Raw genomic sequence first — 27196 nt, forward strand, 5'->3', positions numbered from 1 at the left:
CTAACCGTCGGTTCTCGGTTCCGAAAATGGAGAACTGGAACTTAATCATCTTACGATTCAATTCATTCATACCTACATCGATTCAAATACATCAAAACCACAAAAGAGTACACAAAAACAGAGATGTTTCAGCAAAGACATACAATTAAAACTCTACCTAGTGATCTTGCCGAGTTGAACAATTGGCGGTGGGCACAAACACCATCATAAAGTAGCAACAATACATGCTAAAGTTTTTGAAGAACTTATTCCCTTTTTGACAGATTCGCAGCCAAAAAACAATAACCGATTACAATTTGAAAGAATAAATTGTAAATAATAAAAGAGCATAACGGAAACAAAAATTATGCAACTCCCTGTACATTTCAAAAAATTATGGTATTGGTTAAAGAAATGTACTAATTCTGCAACTCCCTATACTTTAAAAAAAAAATATTGGATAAAGAAATGTACTTATTTAGAACCATATGCGAACGAGCAAGACTATGCGCTAAACAAACAAAAACAAAATCAAAATTACTCAATGAGCAAGAAAAATTCTTAAATACCCAAATTCACTCGGTTTTTCTGATATCTTGTAATAAACAAAACCTGGTGATATCCTATACCAGTGGCTTTCCAGTATCCCGACTTTGAGGCCTGATTTGGCCTTTAGCAGTTGGGGTACTTCCGCTCTCTCTGGCTGAAGATACACACCTTTTGCTCGCCGAAATTGGCATTGCTTAAACAGTATATGATTGAGACGACCTCACCTTCTCGTAAATGGTGTCGGACGAGGTCGGCTCGGTAACCGAGGACCTGCGTATTAGTTGGCTTTGCTTATACCGAGGCAATGTTCAGGAAATTGGGCCTTTTAGTTAAACAAAAAAGAACAGTTGCCTTTTGCCGCCGCTGGCACCTGTTAATTTAGATCGTTCTATGTCCGCATATTGATTGTAACTGAATTGTGTGTTTGATGTTGCAGGGACTGGTGTACAACTTACAAGTCTATTTGGGTAACGTTTTGTTCGCATCACTTTGTAAATCAGCTGCTGCCTGTAATTCCTTTTCAATTGATCTTGTAGGACGAATCCCATGCTCCGTTTGATTTTATTGTTCGCCGCGCGCTTGCGGTTTTCTTGCCCTCTCACATTACACCGGCTGACTCTGACCGGCGCCTCCCATTGCCGTCTCGACCGCCGCTTGCCACCGTCATACATCGGGTTTCACTCAATTTACTGCGTTTATTTTTTTGGATTTAATTTATTTATTAGTTAAATAATGTGAATCATTTTTGCGTTAGATGATGTTACCGGTTGATGATGACGATGTGCTCAATTTTGATTATGATTATCCTTTTCTACCAGTCTTCTCTGTTTATTTTAATGTTTTCAATTTCATAATCTAAAATAGGCCATCTTCTGATTCTACAGTTCTTTTGATTTTGAGCTGGTCATTTAGGTCCTTTGGTTTGGCTTCTTGGATAATGGCTGATTCTGCAGTTCTCATTTCTAAGGAGAAGGTACACATTAAGATGAGGCGTTTTCACGAAAGGCAAAATAACACGAGAACTTGAAAATGCTTAACCTGCCTAAACTATACAAGCTTAACCAGTGCGGGGCAAATAAGATAGTGAAAAGAAAAAAAAAAAAAAAGGCAAAAAGAGAACGGGACACCAAATCCTGGAGACCAAAGAAGCCATATGTAATAAAATAAGAGAGAAATCATCATCCGGCAATAAAAACGGACTAGAGTCGTCGGCGGCTGTTCTGGAAGAAGAGCATCGAAGAAAAATAAAGAGTGAAATATGAAAAAAGAATTGGAGTAGATAAGTTTAATTAATTTGGTACCTATCAACTTCAACACTGGGTAATGTTATTTCGGAACTTGAACCGAGCAAAGGGAAGATTCTAAGGGAGGCGGTGGGGGGCGAGAACCTGCTGGATGTGGGAGTCAAAGATTGTAGGCCGCGGACCACAATTGAGGCCCAGCATCAATCGAAGCGGCAATGGAGAACGGCGTTGCTGACCGGCGGTGGTGAGCGGGCAATGAGGAGGAAGCAGAAACGACGTCGTATTGAAGGAAACAGATTAAAAAAAAAAAAGTAAAAATCAAGCACCCATCATTTTTCCTTTTCTTTTATTCTGCTCACTGCAGAACGACGTCGTTTCCACCAGCTCTCTAACTTGCTCTTCCTTAGTCGCCCGCTGCTGCCGCCCGCCACTGCAGCCTCGGCCGGCGGCCACCGCCTCTTCGATCGATGTTGAGCCCCTCCTGATGGTCGGCGCCTACAAATTCTGACTGCCACATCCAGCTTCTCGCCTCCCACTGTCTCCCTTGTATTGTCCCTTCACTCGGTTCGAGTTCCGAAAAACATTATTCCAGTTCAAGTTCCCAGGTAGTAATCGATAGGTATTGCAGCAAATTAATTAAACTTATCTTTAATTTTTGCTCCAATTTTATCTTCCTTCACCTTTTCTCCTTTGTATTCGCAGTTGTGTCTCTTTCCTTTGAAGGTTGCGACCAACTTCTCAATGATTTCGCCTCTGCCCTGTGAGTTTTATGTTCGTTCTCTCCGTTGTTCTGCTTTTGCCTTTCCATTGTTGCTAATATTTTTTGGGCCTAATTATGTGGTCAACAACAGCTTGTATAGTTTAGGCAGGTTATGCATTTTCAAGTTCTCGTGTTATTTTGGCCCGTGATGAAAGAAAAGGTCATTCTACAGCTGTCAGTTTGTGCCGCCTGAATCGGCATGCGTTTTCGGTGCTTCACCGTAAACTTTCGCTCGCTCTGTATTGTCTCTTTCGTATATTTTCTCGGTTAATTTCTTCGAGATCCTGTTTTATGAATTCCGATATTCTTTGGCTTGAAGGTATCTTCCAACTTTAATTTGCTGGCCACCAAGGATGTGGCGGCCTTCATGTGATACGGGTGAACGTCTGTTCCAAAATAGATTGCTCTATTGTTAGTAAAGTTTATGTTGTTGCTTCGTTTTGTTCATTATAGCTGTGTGGCGTTAGATGTTATATAATTTAGAAAATAAAAAAAATACTTGAAGTGGTGCTTTAGAAAAATAAATTACATGCCGATAAAAGAAGACAAAACAAAGCTACGAATGAAACAACAAAAAAACAATAGGCACAACCATTAGGAACATGGTCTTTACCAGTAACAACATGACTCTACCCACCAACAAACATCACATAATGTCATAAGAGAGAATGGCTAACCTTGAGATGAGTTGCCCGAAGAGGAACTCGAAACCAACACGTGAATTGATGAGCTATGAAAACAACATCGATCCAGAATTTTATAGAAAGGAAAAAAATTAAACAAAGTTAGACACAAACAACGTCGACCATCACCGAGCTTTATTAGAAGAAAAACAATTAAAACAATAACATATTGAAGAACTGAGGCGCGTACATGCTGCCTCCATTGGAACGAATCTTCTTGTTCGGTTGAGCTCTGGCGGAAGTCCTTCCCTTCCAAAAATCACGGTTGGAATTCGTATTCGTAAAATTTTAATTGAAAAACGAATAGATAAGTGAAGGAAAAGTGAAGATGTGAATGTGTAACAGAAGAAGTCACCCGAGAAAGAACACCAAGAAACTTCATTAACGAGGCAACAAATAAAATAAATAGCTGCCGGAATAAACAGACGCGCGGACGAGAAGTCAACAGCGGCGACAATAATTGAAAGCGACAGCAAACAAAATAATTACAGAACATATAATAAATGTGAGAAAAGGGCGGTGCACCCAAAGATTATGACTCTACAATTCCTAAGTTATCCAATTTCGTATGTGATTGGAAAGGGACAAATCAACAATTGAATGAAAAAGAGGTGGGAAGTGATGTTGGCGGTGGGCATCGAACATAGCGGCGGCGGTGGCGGGCATGGAAGCGGCGGAGGTCAGCAACTGTTGGTGGATGTCAACAATTGTTGGCCATGTGTGAGGCATCTACAGTTCTACATCAATTTACTCTCGAACAAAACATACCAAGAGGAGCAGAGTTTCTGTTTCCACCATGTGCCGGCCGCCCCTTTCGGGCTCTCTTCCCCGAGGCAATCTGCTCAGACGATGGAGTGGCGGCAGAAACAGGGACAGCCCTAACAACTTATTAGCTGCTCCATCGGGTACATATTTCCTAGGCCTACCCCTCATCTTCTTCACTGTTTCTGCACCCGAGCGGGACACACTTGGCATTACAGCCATGCTACACATTCCATGAGAAAAACTCGGTGACGGGTTCTCCACATGGAATGCGGAGCCACTTCCAGCTCATCCACCACTATTCCCTACATGGGGATGAAGTGAGATGTTTGGATTTGTCAGATTCTTGAAAACAGGCAGTGTTGGAATTAATTCAATAATTATGTGGGCTCACATATGTGACGTAAATGTGTATGGCTATCTAAAAGAATGTCCAAATTAATTGTGATCTAATAAAGATTATTGAGTTGGACTTATGGGTATTAAACAATAATTATGGGCCTAATGTGTAGAGGCAATTAGGGGTTAATTGTGATTTATTGATGGGGCTGAATCACAGTTGTAATATAACTGGACTCTACAGTTATATAAAGGGTCATGGTCCCCAAAGAAACACAACGATTCCATCTCTTCTAAAATCCATCGTTAGAGAGAAAAATAAGGAACTGCGGATTCTTTGGAAGACCTGTCCCAAATCCAGTGGAGATTCGAAGATTCGATTCCATGATGTAAGGTACGCATCCGTGATGTTTCTTTATAATTCTCGTTGATTCAAGCATGTTGGTTCTTGGAATTCGTATGTATGTACGATACGATAAAAGTTCTAACAGGCAGCGCGTGCATCACACCACCACCAGCACCACCGGAGCCATGAATATTTGCGCTAGACCCGGAATTAACAGAACCACCAGACCCTCCTCTAATAAACAGTCTTCAAGCCACTTTTACTGCGCAATTTGCAAATCTGAAACTGACCCACCAAAGTAGAATCAGAACTACAAAAACCCTAAACGAAAACAAAAGAAAAAAACACATACAAGATAGATACGTAATTAGAATCAGTACAATTAACAAGGGTTTGACATGGTTTTTTCAGTAATTAATGAAAGAAAGTTGAAAGAATCAGTAAAATAAGTAAATTTAGTGTCCCGACCTGTGACAGTAATTAAAGGGTTATCCAAGAATCGAAAAAATGTTGAATCTTGAAACCGATTGAATGCCAAGAGCAAAGATCAAAGCTTGTTCAGAAAATGCAGAAAACCCATATAGATGCTACCTACCCACCTGAATTTCTGCGCTGTGAAATCCAACAGCAAAATAGCAGCACAACACGCCCATGAGTTTGGACTGCCGGAGAAGAGGACGAGAGCAAGGATCACCACAGAGCTTAGAGCTTTATTAGGAGGAACAAAAACATGTGAAAGAATTGAGTGCGAGGCGGACAGCATTTACGGTATATGACAACCCACAAATTGAAGATAGAGACGAGGGCGGCGACGCATACTATTGGACGAAAAAAACGGTGTTGTGGGATAGGTGCATCTGGTGGAGCGGCGGTGGGCGGCGGACTAATCAATGGCGGAGGTCAACAATTGTTGGCCATGGGTGAGGGCGCCGCGAGAGGCAAAGCGGCGTTGTTCCGCGGCTGGCAGATTAAAAGAAAAGCTAAAATCAAGCATACACGACACCGTCGAGCTGCTTGGAAAGTAAATGGAAAAGAAAATAATTACGGATGCTGATTGGAGGGGAAATACGAAATGGTGACGTTTTGTCATTAAATGGGGTAAAAAAAAGTCAAAAGAAAAGGCACTAAAAAAAGGGGCGGCCGATCCCCATATATATATATATATATATATATATATATATATATATATATATATATATATATATATATATATATATATATATATATATATATATATATACTTAATACATATAACACACACAACCAAAAAAATTGAAATATTGTCATAAATATTCGACAAATACTATTGTGCAATAATAATTTCTCATCATCACCGGTCGGATTCGATTCGTGGGGATGATGATGTCTGTCTGATCTTGCTTACGTCCGTCTTTAGCTTCTGCCGGAATTTTCTGCCACCGTTCCTAAACATTGGGTAAGTTTACCGACGTTAAAGCTCCTACGATCAAGTTGGAAAGAGGATTTAAAATGTATATCATGTATTCTAGTGGAAAATTATTATAGAGTCCAAGTTTTTTTAGTGAACCCCCGTATTTATAAATATTTATGTACCTTGAGATGCCAACTTCATTAATAGTTGTAACATAATTCCCTGTTGATTTAGGTCTGTCGCATGTGAGCTTTTAGGTTAAATACGACTTAGCTCTTTTAAAACACCGAGGTCTCGCTAAGGTCCGAACGACATTCTCTCCTTGGTAGGGTTTCGTATGTTCTTTTGACTTAGATTGAGATTTTTGATTTTTTGGTCGCCCTTCTTAGGCTTTTTATGTGTAATTATGTTTACTTGTGCCGATATAACCCGTATGGGCGATATAGTCCATATCAACTACTCTCCACTATTCCAAAATTTTGAATTCAAAATGCGGAGTGAAGAATCCCACATTTTCTTTATTCTGGCAATGTGTCCGGCTTCCGTAGGCCGGATGGGACGGCCCGCATGGGCTTGTAACCGACAATACATATGTCGAGAATCAGTCATTGCTGAGGTGTATTGGAGACGAATGATGATTACACGAGAACCTAAGCATCCCACGGATCCCATCTGTTCCTTTGATCGGATGAGATCCTCCGCCGTGTTGAATTCTGGCCTATAAATATTTCACCCCCCTTCCCATTCCATTTTTTTACATTTTCCTTCCTTTCATCTTTGTAAGTATTTTTGCTTCGGCGTTTTATCCCCAAGAATTTTTTCAATCGGACTGACTCTTTGTTTCCATCAAACTTCTTTTATTTTTCTCCGAAGACTCTCATCCGTTTCTTCGCCTTTAAGGTACTTTTGTACGAGATCTTCTCTCCTCTTTTTTCTCTCTCTGTTTTAATTTTATCTCTTTCCATATCTTCTCACTCATCGGAATTAGTAGAACAAGCTAAGCCGCTCATCTTCATCGTCTAGATGACGATGATGGAGGTTTTGACACCTCGGTGTTTTCTCCTCGGGTAACTATCGTTAGCTCGTCCTCTAGCGTAGAGCCTTTAGATGATGCGAACGTCCTAGATTCTCAGGATCCTTATGGGGAAGATCCCCAAGGTCCTCCTGAGGAAAAGAACCTAGGGGATCAGTGGGACCCCAGTACTTTAACCGAAATAGATCTTGTTAATTTAACCTAAGATGTTGGTCATTCCCCGGAATTCGAGTTGTTATTTCCTTCTTCGTCTGATCGTCCCCCTACTCCTCATCCTGATTATAGTACATGGACCACTTCATTACAATATACATAATAATTATTAAATCTAAAGAGCACTTGAGCAGTAATTAAACGAGATTAAATGAAATTATAGTTGGACAATAGAGCCCTTTTAGACTTATATAGTAATTTTTTGGCCCTTTGGAATGATCTAACAGGGGATGAATAAACTAATTAAATCTAAGGGTAAATTACAACCACACCCCTAGGTAAGATCTATTAACGAAAAAACCCATCATTGTTTTTCATAATTACATCCACCTCCTTGCAATTTGTAGATTTCTTACATTAACACCCTTTTATAGGGGAGTGGATGTAAGGAATTTACAAACTGCAGGAGGCTGGATGTAATTTATAATGGATGTAATTTCTAAAAAAAATAAAGGGTTTCTGTTATTACATTTTACGTCACTGATGTGATTGTAATTTACCCAAATCTAAAGCTAATTAACAACTCCGAACTTCTAAAAAAAATATATCAATTCAGTAGAAATTACTGTAGAAGCAGACTATTAAGGCCTAAGGGTAACCAATTAGTACAGTGGCAATCAGAGAGATACCTCGGATGAATTTTCATTACATATGAGGACAACTTTAATTAAGATCAATAAATTTATTTATTTATATATTCATTAGATATATGAATTTTTCTAATTTTCCAAAAAATAAATGGCATTAATCAATCAATTTATTTGTGAAACACATCCACCGGAAAGAGCCACTTCCTCCAGCCCCGTCCGCTGCAGTGGAAAGACGTGCTTGTAAGGACGAAAGATTATGGTGACAAGAAGATTTTACGGACTTGGAAGGAGACCGCGTAATATTATCCTTCGCTGGCCCTCCACCAATCGGTACGCCAAGACTTCATTCGGAGACAAGTTTTATTTGCGTCTATCTATATATATCATACACCGCAGGACGTATGATAAATTATTAAAAGCTCTCGTATTAAATTATGTTACGCTAAATTTCATGGATTCGTCTTACAAAAAGCTTGAATTATATCCTACTTGAATTATCATAAAATTGAATTCGATTCGATTGGATTTTCTTTGGATTAATGGGATCAATTTCATGTCGATTGGTCACGTCCGGATCGACATCACCAACCTAATTGAAATATACTGATTTAATCATTGTATAATATGAATACACATAAATAAAACATAAAATATGAGTGTGAAAGCATTTAATTACCAAAATTAGAAAAACCGATATAATGGGACTAGTGGAATCACCAACGAAAGAGATGGGTTGACAATTGTTGGTTAAATCGCAAATCCCTAATCGAAATCGCATTTTTTTTAGGATTCTCTAATCGTAAATCATCACTGATATACCTAATTGTGCCAACCCAATGAACTTACAATTTATTTATCTACTGGACCACGAGCCCAATATTGAAGACTAGGGGTGAGCAAGAAAACCGAAAAACCGAACCGAAAAACCGAGCCGTTTTAAACCGTACCGAATAGCAAACCGCATGTACGGTTTTTTATTTTTGAAATACCGAATTATTCGGTTCGGTATGGTGGAAAGGTAATAACCGAACCGAAAAACCGAACCGAACCGAAACTATAAAATGCCTTCATTTTATATAATATATGTATTATTATTTTCTATCTTTCAATTATTTGTCTCATTCTAAGCATTTGTTCATAAATTGACACATTGTATTTTATTTATTTAGTAATTAAAAATTTACTTGAGTTCATGGTTTTAATAATGTGGTAGATGAAAGTAGGAAAACAAAATGAATCATAATACATCATCTATAAATTACGTTAAGTCCTATGAAATTAAAGATTTTATATTTTCATTGCATTAGTAAGTTGTGAAAGTAATTGTAATTGTATTCTTTTGTTTGTACAACTTGAATATATAGTTACGCTTGAACCGAAAAAAACCGAAACCGAACCGAAAAAAACCGAAACCGAACCGAAACCGAAAAAAACCGGACCGATAAAAAACCGACATACACGGTTTTTAATTTTACAAAAACCGATATATTCGGTGCGGTTCGGTTTTTGGCTAAAACCGAACCGAACCGACCCGTGCACACGCCTATTGAAGACCACTATCACCGAGGCCCAATCATCTTCAAATAAGGTTTGGGCCCAACAATCTCATCTAAGGTATAGATAACGATATAATTCATTTATTAAAGGGGCCCTATTATCTAAAATAATATTACGAGTCATATTCTCCCAACTATTTCTACTATCCGCACGCCTGACTTGAGCGTTGGAGGGGTTTCCACTAGATCAACCCCCGGCCTAGTTCACGTGTTCTATGATCGCAGGTATCTCAAGGTCATCAAGCTCGTGAGCCAGTGATCCACTCTGCTCTTCCAGCTCATCCTACTTCAACACTCTAAGGTGATATACTTTCTAGCATCATCATTTTGGCGCCGTCTGTGGGAAGGCAGACATAATCACGTAGCGCGCATGATGGCCTTGAAACATCTGCTCAGGGAGTGTGACACTGCTAACAACCTCCCACCTCGTGGAGGCTCTGGCTTGCCACTTCCTCCTCCTCGTGCTCGGGATCCACCACGAGACCTTCCTCGGGTGTCCCACTAGATCCTCAACAAGACCATCTTCTACTTGCTCCTCGAACGGTTCAGATAACCGATGAGGATCTTCAGCATATGACCACAGAAAGCTTCAACTCGTGCTGCCACTAAAGCAGTGGCACAACTCGTGAGAATCCACCTCAGACCATAGGTCTCGAATGTAACAACCCACCCCAAGGTTGGGCATCTCATCCCAAGGGTTCGTGATCGCCTCATCCTAAGTTGAGGGGTTATCCCACCCCAAGGTTGGACATCTCATCCCAAGGGTTCGTGATCGCCTCATCCTAAGTTGGGGGGTTATCCCACCCTAAGGTTGGGCATCTCATCCCAAGGGTTCATGATCGCCTCATCCTAAGTTGGGGGTTATCCCACCCCAAGGTTGGACATGTCATCCCAAGGGTTCGTGATCGCCTCATCCTAAGTTGGGGGACTATCCCACCCCAAGGTTCGGCATCTCATCCCAAGGGTTCGTGACCGCCTCATCCTAAGTTGGAGGGTATCCCACCCCAAGGTTGGGCATCTCATTCCAATGGATCGTGATTGCCTCATCCTAAGTTGGGGGGCTATCCCACCCTAAGGTTTGGCATCTCATCACAATGGTTCGACATCACCTTTACTTTTTAACCCCAAGCGGGTTCACATCCCGTCTCAAGAGTCGGATACGGTCTCCCTACTCAAAAAATAGAACATCCCCAAGGGGTGGACATCAACCACCTAAAAAAAAAAAAAAAAAGGAAAAATGCGCGGAAAATCACACGCGCGTGGAGGGCACACGTCTATCGCGCGGCCCCTCGGTTCGCGCGAACGCGGGGAAAAAAAAAAGAAAAAAAGAAAAAAAACCAAAAACTGCGCATAACGCAAGTGGTGTCCACGCGCGCGGCGCCAGACAATAAGCGTCCTAGATCTCCTCCGCGCGTGCGCTGCACACGCCACGCTTCTCTCTCTCCGCGCGTGCAATCACGCGCCAGTTTCTCTCTCCGCGGATTTGATGCCCGTGCGAACCAATGCAGTTAGCTCTAACCCTTTTCTCTCTCCCCCTTCGTGCTCCGTGCACTCTCTCTCACATGGGGCTCCGTGCCAGCTCTTCCCCTCACAATAAAACGCGCGGGTTCTAGCTGCGCTGCTCCAATTCGCGCGGCTCCCCTCACACGGTAGTCGCGCGGCTTCATGGCTCGCCAGCCTTTACCCTTCCGTCAAATCGCGCGCAAATTTCACCTCGCTTCACCAAATCGCTCGATATTTTCAACGCGCTCCACCAAATTGCGCGCACTCTCCAACGCGCCTCACCAAATTGTGCGCGCACTCCGAGGGGTAAATAAAAATTATTTCTCCACACCACGCCAAGGATTAACGGAACACTACAACACCGATCTACTCTCGACACGATTCGGTACCCTTTTCGACTTGTCTCTCACATCGAATCAAGAGTGGGGGCTTGCGAAACAAATCCCACGAGGAGCCAACTCGCTCGGCACTACAAACCCGCAGCGAGACAACTCCCACGAGGAGCCAACTCACTCGGTCCTACAACCCATTGCGAGACAACTCCCACGAGGAGCCAATTCCCTCGGTACTACAACCCGCAGACATCTCCCACGAGGAGCCAACTCGCTCGGCACTACAAATTCGTAACAAGGGGCACGATCCCACGAGGAGACACCTCTCTCGGTAATAAGACTCGCCGCGAGACCACCCAACGAGGAGACAACTCGCTCAAAGCGACCTCAATCCGCACGCTCCTCAGTCTCGCGTCATTCAACACTCCTACAACTTCGCTGCGAGACAACTCTCTTGAGGAGACAACTCGCTCGCAATTCACTACACAATCACAAGCTCAAGTTAGCACGATTACAACCTTAGAAACACTTAGAGATATTATGATAATTTATATAGCCTGGCCAGCTTGATTACTCAAATTTCTCTACTTGTTTTCGACGGGTCCTTCATTAAAACGTGGCCACGGTCCAAACATACTTACGACCCACGAGGTCTAACAAGGGGCACGATCCCCATAAAAAAAAAATCTTGAGAGTCTGATCCACTCATCAAGTACATCACGCACAAGGCTATATGTAAACACATACAAGCAACGCGTCAAACCATTGACAACGTCAATAAATAACAACTCCCACGAGGAGATAACAACACCGACGACCCAAGTAACTTACATCGCGACAACTTGGTCGCGCTACGCGCCAACGCGCCTTTACGCCCCTCCGACACACGCTCCAACACGTTTTCGCACACCATCAGGCCATACGCCAACGATAAATATTTAAAAAAAAATTACAAAATAAAGAATAAATTTTAATTATTAATATTTTTTAATATCTATATTTTATTTTATTTATTTTATATTATTATACATTATTTAATTAAAAAATAATATATAAAAAAAATAATAAATTAATAAATAAATAAGGCTCGCGAGCCCGCTCATGAGCTTACGAACAACTAAAAACTGACTCGAGCTCAGCTCGTCAGAAAACTCGAGCTCGAGCTCGAAAAACTCAAGTTGGAGTTTGAACTTTTTTCGAGTCAGCTCGTCGAGCATACGAATCGGCTCGGCTAGTTTACCACCCCTAGTCACATATTGTCTTTTTACACGAAAGTTATGGTGGACCATTATGTAGAACGACAAATCACAATTTGAAGCTTGATATTATAAATCAATTATTATCCAACAAAAAATTGGAAAAACACAATCATCAACATCACTATACATTAGAAAAAACACATAGCTTATATATAACTATATATTATACATGTTATTACACGTGACTATATATAACTCTATATGTGACTATATTAGTATAATCATATATAATGTAGTTTTTATTTATAGCTTCAAATCTCACTTTTCAAAGCAACAACAATTCTGATCTATAAGTTGAAAACTAAGAGGTTGATGTTAAAATGATTCTACACGGTTTGAATGTTGAAATTTTTGTAATTAAAAAATTAGTAGATAAAATAATAATTCTAAAAAATATAATTACAAAAATATCATAAAGGTTACTTGGGTTGCCTTAGTATTTCTTTCTACATGTAGAAAGATGAGCCAATGAGACTTATTTTACAACATGATGAATATTTGTGAATGAAAAATTTGCGGTGGGTCCTATGCATGAGGTCAGAGGGAAAAGTAAATCATTAAATTAAAATGTCAAAGTCTCTAAAAACCAAAATGTAAAATAAATTGCAACTCTTAAGAACAAAAAATAATAGCGGAATCGATCTCGTTGACGTTGATAAACTATATTTGTTTTTAAAACTAGGAAACAAATTGGAATTGAATTTTGAGAAGGTGAATACAAACGACGTTGTCTTTTGCGGTCAAAAATCAAAATTATAGTGAAGAATGAAAAGTATATTTTTTTTATGGAAAATATAGGATATTATTAAGTAACATTTGCTAAAGAACTCGGAATAATTGTTCCTTCCTTACATGAGTGTTCATATCTAGTGGGAATAGCATGGGCCAATATATTGGCTGAGCGTTTAACAAATTCAAAACGACAATTATTTAAATGAAGAGACAAAATCAAGCCTTCCTCTAAAAAAACCCATATTCAAGAGTGTCCGAGTTCCGAGTTTGAAAAGCCGTAATCACTTGTAAGTTATCCCCTTTAATCACAATATCCTCTCAGCCTTTCTCATTTGCTGTGATAATGGCACTAAGCATTGCATGGGCTTCACCATCTACCACCGTCGGTCGGCCAACAATCTTCCTAGTGCTCCACCAAATACAAGCCTCGTCAGCATTGCGGGCAACAAGGGCCGTTACATGGTAGTCCTTATCGACTGGAAAAGCCACATCTACGTTAATTTTCACCGAAACTTGATCCGAATGTTTCCACATCGTCGGTGATGGCGATTGTGGGAAAGAACCGGCGGAGTTTGTCTCACCGCAAAATTATCAAGATAAATTCTGCACCAATCTCGGATATCGGTCGTGGGGATGCCTTCTTCTCCATGAATTTCCTTGTTCCTCTTCTCCAAAATCTTCCACGTAATCACCAAGGCCAGGTTCAAGGATTCCTTGTCGAGGTGTTTTTGTAGTTTCTCGACCCATTGCCAAGTAGACAATCCTAGAACCCGGTGATTTATTATTATCTTGAAATCCCGCCATATATTATCAACCCCTCCACATTCCATAATAACATGCATCGTGTTTCTTCTGTCCTTCAACATCTCCGGCACCATGGGTCTGCCGCAATTCTCCGTCGGAATAGTAGAGACGACGTAGGACGTAGGTAAAATGTTCGAATTCCAGCGCCAAACAAACAATTTAACCTTTGGTGGGAGAGATAACTTCCAAATCCACTTCCAGTTTGATTTAACTTCCCCACTACTCGATGTACCGTCCCTCGTGTTTTCAGATTGCCGTGAAATAACATGGTGATAGCAAGAACGGACCGTGAAATTGCCGTGATTTGTGAAATGCCAGATCCATTTATCCTCCACGTTGGTGTTACTGATCGGCACCGCCCTTATCCGTTCCCAATCAACGGGCCAAAAATAATTCTCGACAATGTTGTTATCCCAAGAGTGCAGAGAGTGATCGATGAGGTTTGAGACTTTATTCGGGAACGATGTATGACTTGGTCGACGTGTAAAAATATGCCTATCCCCGCTGTCCGTGAGCCATGGCTCGGCCCAAACCGAAGTTTTTTTTCCATTACCAATCCGTTTTCGAAGTCCCGAACGAAGAAAGTCTCGGACCGCCCAAATACTCCTCCATGTCGCCGAAGGGCGTTTTCCAACTTCCGCCGAAAAGAAATCACCATTCGGGAAGTACTTCGCTTTCATGATTTGAGAAAGAAGAAGATTTGGTTTCGTTAATAAGCGCCACGCTTGTTTCGAGAGGATTGCAATATTGAAACACCGGAGATCCCTAAAGCCGAGTCCACCCAATTCTTTGGTCTTACATAAAGCATTCCACGAAATCCACGCCATCTTCCTATTCGTTCCATTACCCCCACCAAAAGTGTCTCACTGCCTTTTCGATATCTTGGAGAAGACCTTGGGGTAGCATAAAACAACTCATAATGTAGGAGGGAATCGCTTGAAGAACGGCCTTAATAAGTACCTCTTTGCCCGCTTGAGACAAATATCCCCCCCCCCCCCCCCCCCCCCCCCCCCGCCCCCCATTCTCGAATTTTTGCCCATACTCGATCCCGGAGAAAACTGAAAATTTGTTTTCTCGTTTTACCCATAGCTGCCGGCATACCCAGGTACTTCTCTTGTTTTTCCACTACCTCAAAATTAAGAATACTATGTATAGATTCTCTGGTTCCAACCTCCGGCGAAGGGCTAAAAGTCATCGTGGATCGCGGACTTGTCAAAATTTATATCCTGGCCCGAGTCCTAGCATACTTGCACAAAATCTCCTTGAGCTTGTTCGCATCTGCCTCCGAAGCTCGGCAAAAGATGAGTGTGTCGTCCGCAAAGCATAGGTTAGAAATCGTCGGGGCCAATGGAGCCACCCTAATGCCGTTTAACTCCCCATTATTGGTTACTTGCTGATTCATGGCAATGAGGGCTTCGGCGCAACAAATGAACAGATACGAAGAAAGGGGGTCCCCTTGTCGGAGCCCTCTAGACGGGCGCAACGAGCCAAACTGCGAACCATTAAAGAGAAAGGAATAAGAAACCGAAGATACACAAAGCATGATGAGTTCAACCAAATTATTCGGTAGGCCAAAGCGAAGAAGAATTTTCCTAAGGAATTTCCATTCGATCCAATAATAAGAATTTTCCTAAGGAATTTCCATTCGAATTTAGATCTCCTTTTATTTTCTAGAACTCCTTTTGTTTTTGTCTACATGTTTTTCAGGTTGTACACTATTTTAGTGTGTTAATTAGATAAAAATATGCAATGATTAATTTAATACTAATGGAGAAAATATATAAAATATATAAAATATAATAAATTTAATACTAATATCATACTAATGAATTTAGTTTGAATTGTTTTATTTTGTAAAAAAAAATTTAAAAATCAGAAACAATTAAAATATTAATATTAAAATATAAATATTAAAATATTAAAATATTAAAATATTTAAAAAATAGACATGAGACGCCATTGGTGGTGGCGCCTCTTGTCGATGTCGCCGTGGAGAGTGGCGCTCAACCCCAAATTGTTTACTCTCTACAAAACAACACCATTTTAAAAGTTCTTTTCCAAAACAACACTAGAAAAAAAATTGCTCATATATATATATATATATATATATATATATATATATATATATATATATATATATATATATATATATATATATATATATATATATATATATATATATATATATAAGTAACACTAGAAATTTTAGAAGTTACTTCTTGTACCCTCACGTAGCAATAAAATAGTGTCACATAATATTAGTACGAATCGAGGAAAAAGGTATGCGATACCTATACCTACGTTATGAATAAAATTACATATACTTAAAATAAAAACTTAATTATAATGATCTATTACAAATAAACTTATCATTGATTATTTATTCATAATGGGTTCATACAAAAAAACCCAAATACATCAATCTCTTCCCATTTTCGCCATGTATAAATTATTGTTTCGCTTGCAATTTCTAATTTGGGGGTAGGTTACACATATAAGCAAACACACACCTTGTCCCATGTATCGCATATCAAAATCAAAATTCTCAATTCTAGCAATAAGGAAAAAAAAAAAAAAAAGAGAAACAAAAGAGGAACAAAAGAGTAGCTGTTGAAATTCTCAATTCTAGCGGCGAGCAAGAAAGAACTAAAATAGAAAATGAAAGAAGGAAAAATTCAGTCACTAATAATATACAAAAAATTAAAGAAGAATGAGCACTCCATCAATCAAAGTACTAACCATCATTTTTATATAAAAAATACTAATCATTCATCAATGGCGTAGCCCAACAACCACCGCATATAGCAATTCTTGAGGTAGGCATCTTTGTCCGAAATACTTACATTGGCAAAGTAAACGTTTAGCCTCTGCGCCCAGCCCCCCACCCCGACGAGAAGCATAACGAGAAGAAGTTGTCCGTTAACAGATCATATGCTTGAACTGAGGAATTTCCACAATTGAAATTGTACATAAAAATGGTACTCATTATACCCATTGGTCTCTTATAAATAATAATGGTAAGATAATTAAATCAAGCATATAATATTACACAATTGAGATCTTATTAACGATTAATTGGAAGATTATTGTTTGTTATACCTTCAAATTATATCATTTAGTTCTCCACAATAATCCTAATTCACCACGAAATCAATATTATTTGTAGTATGTTATAGATAAATAAATGGCTCAAGAGTTTCCACTCACATTATTGAATAATAAATTAAATTGCGAACTTGGATTTTAACATAAACTCTACTTAGACTCAAACGAAACTGAAGAACATCATTTCCTTTCCTAGTATAACAGGAAAAACCACCTATCAGAAGGGATTAGTCCTAAAATATGCACGACCAGAGGCTTTTACAAGCCAGAGAGCATCAAATGCCCCGGATTCATCAGAAATTGAGGACAAAACTAGGTTTGACGAGAATGGTGAACAGAATATCAACGGATGCATTGATGCATATGTCAGAAAGAAGGGCGAGTCTAAACGAGCATTCAAGAAGCGTATCGCTAAGGAGCAAAAAGAAGAAGAGAGAAGAAGAAAAAACTAACCCATTAATTGCAGTCCGCTGGAGACAGTTATCTAACTGGTTGGAAATAAGAAAAGTGAAACATGAGAAACACAAGGAGAGTCGAAGACTATATAATAGCCAGAAAATTTTAAAGCAACAGAAGATGGAGCAAGTGAAGAAGGGTGAACGTGAAAGTGGTGAAGGATTTGCGACATTTAAAGTGGTTAAAGAAGGTGATATTAAAGTGGTGGACGGCCCGGAAGATCAAAATGGAGAAACAGGAGGTTAAATTAAAGACCTTAGTTAATTGGTTAGTTGGGAACATGGATCCTATTTAATGCATCAAATTTATTTAATAGGTTTTATTAATTTGCATTAAAATATTTATTATCTACATATTTTTTGCATGCAGTGCAGCTATGGAAAAAATTTTGATTGTTTAATTCTAGGGTATAGCTGTAGCATTATATGTAGACACGGCCACGGGCCGGTTCCGGGCCGGTTCATACTGGTTCACGGTTCAATTTTTCCGGAACCGGAACCGGCCCATAATATGCACGGTTCGGCGGGCCGGGTCGGCCCGCCGGTTCAATCCGGTTCCGAGCCTATCCAGGCCGGTTCACGGGTGGGCCCAGAAAATTTGATTTATATAAATATATATTTAAAAAAAATACTTAATGGATAAATAAATTAAAATAATTACTTTTAAATTGGAAAAAAACAAAAGGAAATAAAATGACTTTAACTTAATTTTATAGCAAAAAATGGGGTGTAAGGGTATTTATAAGAAAAAAATTGGGGGGGGGGGGGGGGGGGGTTCAAAAATAGCAAATAACAGCCGGTTCACCGGCCGTTTTTTGCTTTTTTTTTTGATTTTTTTTGCTTTTTTGATTTTTTTTTTAAATTTGGGTGAACCGCCGGGATGGCCCGACGGTTCACGGTTCATCAATTCACAGAACCGGGCCCGTCCCGGGAACGACAGGCCGGTTCACGGGTCCCGGACCGGTTCACCGGTCAACGGGTTAGGCCGGTTCGTCAACGGGCCGGTTCCGGGCCCAAAACCGGCCCGTGGCCGTGTCTAATTAGATGTATTGTTTATTATCTTAAGGAAATTTTTGTTGCTTTTGTTCTGTTTATTATTTCATTTTATTTTACTTTTTTTTGTGTCTTAAATACCTAGCTACCTCTTATCCCTATCCCTATAATCAAAATGAGATTTTTATCAAAAAAATAAATGTGATGATGGAGGTCGAAATGCGTGCGAGTTGAATCAGACGGTGATAACCCTCTCCTCGCTACATGTGCAATTTATATTAAAAAAATTTGGGTAAACTTCATTTTACTTATTTGAACTATACCCAACGTATAAGATACTCCCCGAACTTCGAAATGAATCGAATCAGCCCCTCGGTTAAAATTCCGTTCACATTGCTGACATGACACTTTGACCTTTTGAATTATATATGTTGCCATGACAGTTGGCTTTTTCCAAACAATTTTGCCCCTCCAGTGCACTTTTATAAATAATTGCTAATTGGTGGGGTTTTAGCCCAATTTTGTTTTTGTATTTTTTCACAAATTTAATATATTTTTTTACAATTAATTCTCTACTATAATTTAAATTTCAATAATAATTTTATCACGTATGTGTCTAGTTAGAAATTTGTAAATCAGTAATTCAAATTTTATATTTAATTTTTTTCATCAAATGAATAAAATAATAAAAAATAAACTGTTGAATCAAAATATTTTTTTTATTTAAATTGAAATTTAATTTTAAAATTAATGTAATCCACTAAAATGTAAAAAAAAAAAACAATTTAATTAAAAAGAAGGCCCATTCAATTTTCTTGGTTAACCTGTTCCCCAACGTCATCTCCTCCGCCGACTGCACCGTGATTCCAACATCCAATAAATTATAGCAGAAAAACCACTATGAGAAAACCCATAATCACTAATTCGATTTTTTTCAAGGGAAGCCAACTCGGAGGGAAACCAAAGATAACCCAATACAAGGTCCCATAGTCGAAAATTGACACGAGAAAAGGGTTGATGATTTAGCCGGATTTCGCCGAGATCTGGGCCGTGCGGGGCGGAGCGAAGCCGGAGCTATGGTGGTTTCGCAATAATGAGTTCGAATTTCTTACGATGTTTCATCTTTTCCGGCAGCTGCCGCTGACAGAAGCCCAAGTAGGAGTTTGGATAGGAAGTGAATTGACTATTTAATTGAATAATCTATTTTATCAATCGGTGAATATATCAAATTCTTAGTTAAAAAAATCGGAAATGTGCTTATTGGACTGGTTCTACGACGTTTAGCGAGGAAGAAGAAAGAAATGAACGAGGGAGAGATAATATGGATGGGTAAAAATGTAAAAACACTTAAAAACTAACAGAATTAAATATTTAACGGTATTTAACGCTGACTCAAAATTTAGAGGGGTTGATTCGGTTCATTTCAAAGTTCAGGGGGTATTTTATACGTTGGGTATAGTTCAGGTACGTAAATTGAAGTTTACCCTTTATTTTAAAATATTTTGGGTAAACTTCATTTTACACACCTGAACTATATCCAAGTATAAAACACCCCCCTGAACTTCAAAATGTATCAAAATAACCCCTCTAAATTCTAGTCAACGTTAAAAGACCGTAAAAACATTAGCGCCGTTAATTTTTTTGTGCAATTACATTTCTACCCATTTAGTCTTCTTCCCTTCTTCCCACCTTTCTTCTTCTTCGTTCTTGTTCTTCTTTCTTTCTTTTTACAAATATGCATAAAAAATGTGAAACCAATCAATCACAATTCGTCACCAAACCCTTTGATTGCAGATTAGTTAAAATCCATGTCGGTTTATGATAGATTTCGTTAATTGCCGAAACTCTCTTATCATGTTACCTTCACTGTCGAAACGGCCAAGAAGCTCCCGCCAGCAACATTCGTTCTCCTCCTGGCACTAAATTGACTCTTCTAACTGGGACCAACAAATTAATCCTCACTTGCTGCTTGGTTTGGCCAAATTTTATTCATTTAATTCATTTATTTTGTAAACAAATGGGTGGGTAAAGTGGTCCTCGTAGAATGAAGAAAATTCAGAGGCGGCGGCGCCGCGACGGAGTTTCTTCCGGTCTGTTTCATTGGGTTGCAATAAAATAGTGTCACATAGTATTAGTACGAATCGAGGAAAAAGGTCTGCGATACCTATACCTACGTTATGAGTAAAATTACATATACTTAAAATAAAAACTTAATTATAAGGATCTATTAAAAATAAACTTATCATTGGTTATTTATTCATAATGGGGTTCATACAAAAAAATCCAAATACAAACAATCTCTTCCCATTTTCGCCATGTATAAATTCTTGTTTCGCTTGCAATTTCTAATTTGGGGGTAGGTTACACATATAAGCAAACACACACCTTGTCCCATGTATCGCACATCAATTTTAAATTCTCAATTCTAGCAATAAGGAAAAAAAAAAGAAAAAAAAAGACGAACAACAGAGTATCTGTTGAAATTCTCAAATATTCTAGCGGCGAGCAAGAAAGAACTAAAATAGAAAATGAAAGAAGGAAAAACTCAATCACTAATAATATACAAAAAATTAAAGAAGAAGGAGCACTCCATCAATCAAAGTACTAATCATCATTTTTATATAAAAAATACTAATCATTCATCAATGGCGTAGCCCAACAACCACCGCATATAGCAATTGTTGAGGCAGGCATCTTTGTCCGAAATACTTACATTGGCAAAGTAAAGGGTTTAGCCTCTACACCCAGCCCCCCACCCGACGAGAAGCAGAATGAGAAAACTAGAGATTCTGAGATTTTGATTTGGGGAAAAACATTCGAGAGGTTTTGAGGAATTATGAGATTTTGATTGTAGTTTATAAGGTTAATTAAGTCTGTTGTACAAAGTACGATGTGTGTACGATGATGTATGATGTGTTTTTACTAGGTTTGTACATTAATTTTGTAAATTATGGATATCGTACTAGGTCATACAAAAAATTAGACGAGATCAAAATTTAACTTTACAGCTCATATTCAATCTTTTAGGTCCGAGAAATACAACCCCTCTCGGACTCTAGACAACCCAAGTTATATAGGATTGTACTTTTCACATTCTCCCAGAACTATATAATTTCACATTTATGTCAATACTAATATTTTAGACAAAAACAATTGTGACAGTTGTTTGCTCCGGCATTTACAACATTAAAATTTGAGATTTTTTTTCCTTAGTTTTATGTTTTGTTTTTCATTTACTCATTAGTATTTTATTTTGATCATATTCAAAATTCAAATTATTATGAATAAACAATTCAAACAATCTACTATAATCGTATACATATGCAATGTAATATGTAATTTATATGTGATATATACTTTCTAAAAAGTTGTCCGTCAACAGATCATATGCTTGAACTGAGGAATTTCCACAATTGAAATTGTACATAAAAATGGTACTCATTGTACCCATTGGTCTCTCATAAATAACAATGGTAAGATAATTAAATCAAGCTTATAATATTACACAATTGAAATCTTATTAACGATTAATTGGAAGATTATTGTTTGTTATACCTTCAAATTATATCATTTAGTTCTCCTTAATAATCATAATTCACCACGAAATCAATACTATTTGTATTATGTTATGGATAAATAAATGGCTCAAGAGTTTCCACTCACATTATTGAATAAAAAATTAAATTGCGGACTTGGATTTTAACTTAAACTCTACTTAGACTCAAACCAAACTGAAGAACAGCTTTTCCTTTCCTAGTATAACAGGAAAAACCACCTATCAGAAGGGATTAGTCCTAAAATATGCACGACCAGAGGCTTTTAAAAGCCTGAGATCATCAAATGCCCCGGATTCATCAGAAATGGAGGACAAAACTAGGTTTGACGAGAATGGTGAACAGAATATCAACGGATGCATTGATGCATATGTCAGAAAGAAGGGCGAGTCTAAACGAGCATTCAAGAAGCGTATCGCTAAGGAGAAAAAGAAGAAGAGAGAAGTAGAAAAAACAAACCCATTAATTGCAGTCCGCTGGAGACAGTTACCTAACTAGTTGGAAATAAGAAAAGTGAAATATGAGAAACACAAGGAGAGTCGAAGACTATATAATAGCCAGAAAATTTTAAAGCAACAGAAGATGGAGCAAGTGAAGAAGGGTGGACGTGAAAGTGGTGAAGGATCTGCGACATTTAAAGTGGTTAAAGAAGGTGATATTAAAGTGGTGGACGGCCCGAAAGATCATAATGGATGAACAGGAGGTGAAATTAAAGAAGGGAGTTAATTGGTTCGTTGGGAACATGGATCCTATTTAATGCATCAAATTTATTTAATAGCTTTTATTAATTTGCATTAAAATAGTTATTATCTACATATTTTTTGCATGCAGTGCAGCTATGGAAAGCTTTCTGATAGTTTAATTTTAGGGTATAGCTGTAGCATTATATGTAGACACGGCCACGGGCCGGTTCGGGCCGGTTCATACATGTTCACGGTTCAATTTTTTCGGAACCGGAACCGGCCCGTAATATGCACAGTTCGGCGGGCCGGGTCGGCCCGCCGTTTCAATCCGGTTCCGGGCCTATCCAGACCAGTTCACGGGTCGGCCCGGAAAATTTGAATTATATATATATATTTTAAAAAAAATACTTAATGGATAAATAAAATAAAATAATTAATTTTAAACAGGAAAAAAACAAAAGGAAATAAATAAAATGACTTTAACTTAACTTTTTTGCTTTTTTTTTTGAATTTTTTCGATTTTTTTGATTTTTTTTTTTTAATTTGGGTTAACTGCCGGGCAGCCCGGCGGTTCACGGTTCACCAATTCATAGGACCGGGCCCGTCCCGGGGACGACGGGCCGGTTCACCGGTCAACGGGTTGGGCCGGTTCGGGCCGGTTCCGGGCCCCAAAACCGGTCCGTGGCCGTTTCTAATTATATGTATTGTTTATTATCTTAAGGAAAATTATTTTTGTTGCTTATGTTCTGTTTATTATTTCATTTTATTTTAATTTTTTTTCGTGTCTTAAATACCTAGCTACCTCTTATCCCTATCCCTATAATCATAATAAGATTTTTATCAAAAAAATAAATGTGATGATGGAGGTCGAAATGCATGCGAGTTGAATCAGTCGGTGATAACCCTCTCCTCGCTACATGTGCAATTTATTTTAAAAATATTTTGGGTAAAGTTCATTTTACTTATTTGAACTATACCCAACGTATAAGATATCCCCTGAACTTCGAAATGAATCGAATCAACCGCTCGGTTAAAATTCCGTCCACATTTGGTGACATGGCACTTTGACCTTTTGAATTATATATGCTGACATGAGAGTTGGCTTTTTCCAGACAATTTTGCCCCTTTAGTGCACTTTTATAAATAATTGCTAATTGGAGGGGTTTTAGCCCAATTTTGTTTTTGCATTTTTTCACAAATTTAATATATTTTCTTGCAATTAATTCTTTACTACAATTTAAATTTCAATAATAATTTTATCACGTATGTGTGTAGTTAGAATTTTGTAAATCAGTAATACAATTTCATATTTCATTTTTTTTCATCAAATGAATAAAATAATAAAATAAACTGTTGAATCAAAATATTTTTTTTTATTTAAATTGAAATTTAATTTTAAAAGTAAAGAAATCCACTTAAATGTAAAAAAAAAAAAAAAACAATTTAATTAAAAAGAAGGCCCATTCAATTTGCTTGGTTAACCACTTCCCCAACGTCATCTCCTCCTCCGGCTGCACCAGATCACCGTGATTCCAACATCCAATAAATTATAGCAGAAAACCCACTATGAGAAAACCCATCATCAATGTTGACGTTAAAATTTTATGATTAAATTACAAATTAATACCCCAAATAAATGGGTTATTGATTTGGATCTTCTCAAATCGGAGCCCGTAACAAATTCGGTCTTTCGAGATTATATTACAAATTAACAGCCCAATATTGGTTGTAAATTTGGATCTTGGAATGAAGTCCATACTAAATTTGGGCTTTATGTAAAAATCAATGATAAATTTGGATTTCATAAATATTCTATGTGGATTAACCAAAAATAAGTGACAAATCATATTCACTTGGGTTAATTATTTGGGCCTAAAGCTAGCCTACATAAAATAAGTTGCAAGTGTCCAACTCCGGCAGCCCAAGTTTCAAGTCAAGAAACCCTAACTCGAGCCTATAAAAAAGAGGTCTACAACACATATCATCATATGAAGGAACATCAAAGCATCAAGCAAGGCGTACATCAAGCACTCAAAAGCTCTCAAGTCTCGAGCTCTTGCCACGACGGTGAACAACAACCGCGGAGGTTCTACATCTTCATCAAGGCACCATATCCACAAGACCTAGAAATCCCCAAATCGATTTGTAGATATTCATATCTACTTCCGCAAATCAACGGTAGAATCAAGCTCTCAATTCAAGAACAAGCTTCGGCCCTTGGATTAAATCTAGGAGAAGAATCAGAGGAATCAACAAAGATTGTAACACATTTCGTTTTGATTAAAATATATTTATTTGTTCCTATTTTTTCTTGTCTTGTAATTTATTTTGCAGACATTTAAATTTGAGGTTAACAAATTGGCATGCCCAGTGGGACAATCTTCGCCCCTCATCTCTTCCTCCGATGTCAAAGTGGGACAATCTTCGCCCCTCATCTCTTCCTCCGATGTCAAAGTGCACACGTCCATTCAACCCTTCTCTGCAGCCCAAATATTGATGCTGTGACGGTCAGTTATCAATGGGGGCAAAGAAAATTAAAGGAGACTTTTCTTGTCACAAAAGAAGACTACCGAAAGTTCCATAAATCGATTGGAGAAAAACAAGATTTCTTTGCTGGAATATGGGGATTATAATCATATCCTTTATATTCCTAACAAGGATTTAAATCGTGGGAGTATCAAATCAAGCCCTCAATTGGAAATTTGTGATTCTAATAGCAAAATTGCTATGAAGAGTCGTAATATTGGCAAGGATATTCTTAAAGAAATATTTTCTTTCTCTATAGTGATGGACGAAGAGAAAAAAAGGGAGGGGGTATGGTCTACTGCCATGGCAGCCGCAGCAGCTACCAACAATTCTCTCCACCACCATCAAACAAGAAGGTTGTTGGAATGTTCTTGGCGACGTCCCGCTAGTGCCGGCCTCCGGCCACTAAAATCTACCTCCCCTTCTTTGTTGCTTAGCTTCGCTCTCTCGCACCGCCGTGTAACAGCCCGAAATTGCCGCCACTGCAAACTTTTGCTCTCTCAAATCCGCCGCCATCGGGAGTGTCGCACCTTCTTTTCCACCGGAGATTCCATTGATAACTCCTGAAAGCTAGTTTTGCACCGAAGAACTCTCGATTGCCGCCTGAACTACTCGCTGGTGTCATCACTTTGTCTCCTTTCCGAGGAGAGGCACGTTTGTTCGAGGATGCTGCGGCAACAAGCTCATCGGATTTCCGCTTCAAATTGTTGTCAGTACGAACTGTTAACCTCAAATTTAAATGTCTGCAAAATAAATTACAAGACAAGAAAAAATAGGAACAAATAAATATATTTTAATCAAAACGAAATGTGTTACAATCTTTGTTGATTCCTCTGATTCTTCTCCTAGATTTAATCCAAGGGCCGAAGCTTGTTCTGGAATTGAGAGCTTGATTCCACCGTTGATTTGCGGAAGTAGATATGAATATCTAGAAATCGATTTGGGGATTTCTAGGTCTTGTGGATATGGTGCCTTGATGAAGATGTAGAACCTCCGCGGTTGTTGTTCTCCGTCGTTGCAAGAGCTCGAAACTTGAGAGCTTTTGAGTGCTTGATGTACGCCTTGCTTGATGCTTTGATGTTCCTTCATATGATGATATGTGTTGTAGACCTCACTTTTATAGGCTCGAGTTAGGGTTTCTTGACTTGAAACTTGGGCTGCCGGAGTTGGACACTTGCAACTTATTTTATGTGGGCTAGCTTTAGGCCCAAATAATTAACCCAAGTGAATATGATTTGTCACTTATTTTTGGGTTAATCCACATAGAATGTTTATGAAATTCAAATTTATCATTGACTTTTACATAAAGCCCAAATTTAGTATGGACTTCATTCCAAGAACCAAATTTACAACCAATATTGGGCTGTTAATTTGTAATATAATCTTGAAAGACCGAATTTGTTACGGGCTCCGATTTGAGACGATCCAAATCAATAACCCATTTATTTGGGCTATTAATTTGTAATTTAATCATAAAATTTTAACGTCAACAAATGCCCCACTTCAAGACTCGGCGAAGAACGTACCAAGTATTTGCGAAAGTCGAGACTTGAAGTATTTGAATTTTCTTCTATTTTTTCGGAAGCAATTAATTTTTAGCCTAATAGTAATAGGCCCATCATCAATCAACCATTAGCAGTCTTGATAAATTGCAATTGGACTGATCCAAAATAGTAACCCACTATGGTTGGCAATACATCGACCGAAGAAGCTTTAGCTTGATTGTTGTGTGCGTACCCAACTCCAATTCCTTTTTTTTTCGTGGACCCCACAACTCATGGTATATGTTGACCAAATAAACCCATC

General features: G+C 38.5%; 2 long non-coding RNA genes across 2 annotated transcripts; both read right to left on the reverse strand.

Annotated features, from left to right (window-relative positions):
- Positions 1 to 453: 453 nt before the first annotated feature.
- On the reverse strand, positions 454 to 5778 carry LOC148771026 (uncharacterized). The gene is made up of 2 exons (XR_016030783.1): positions 5262 to 5778; positions 454 to 4947 (listed from the first exon to the last, which is right to left on the reverse strand). It is a non-coding gene; the product is annotated as an uncharacterized LOC148771026 (long non-coding RNA).
- A 10890-nt stretch (positions 5779 to 16668) lies between these two features.
- On the reverse strand, positions 16669 to 17885 carry LOC148771027 (uncharacterized). The gene is made up of 2 exons (XR_016031017.1): positions 17633 to 17885; positions 16669 to 17014 (listed from the first exon to the last, which is right to left on the reverse strand). It is a non-coding gene; the product is annotated as an uncharacterized LOC148771027 (long non-coding RNA).
- Positions 17886 to 27196: the final 9311 nt, after the last annotated feature.

Source organism: Erythranthe guttata, chromosome 4 (assembly GCF_056151865.1).
Source record: "Erythranthe guttata isolate IM_541 chromosome 4, IM_541, whole genome shotgun sequence".
NCBI classification, from domain to species: domain Eukaryota; kingdom Viridiplantae; phylum Streptophyta; class Magnoliopsida; order Lamiales; family Phrymaceae; genus Erythranthe; species Erythranthe guttata.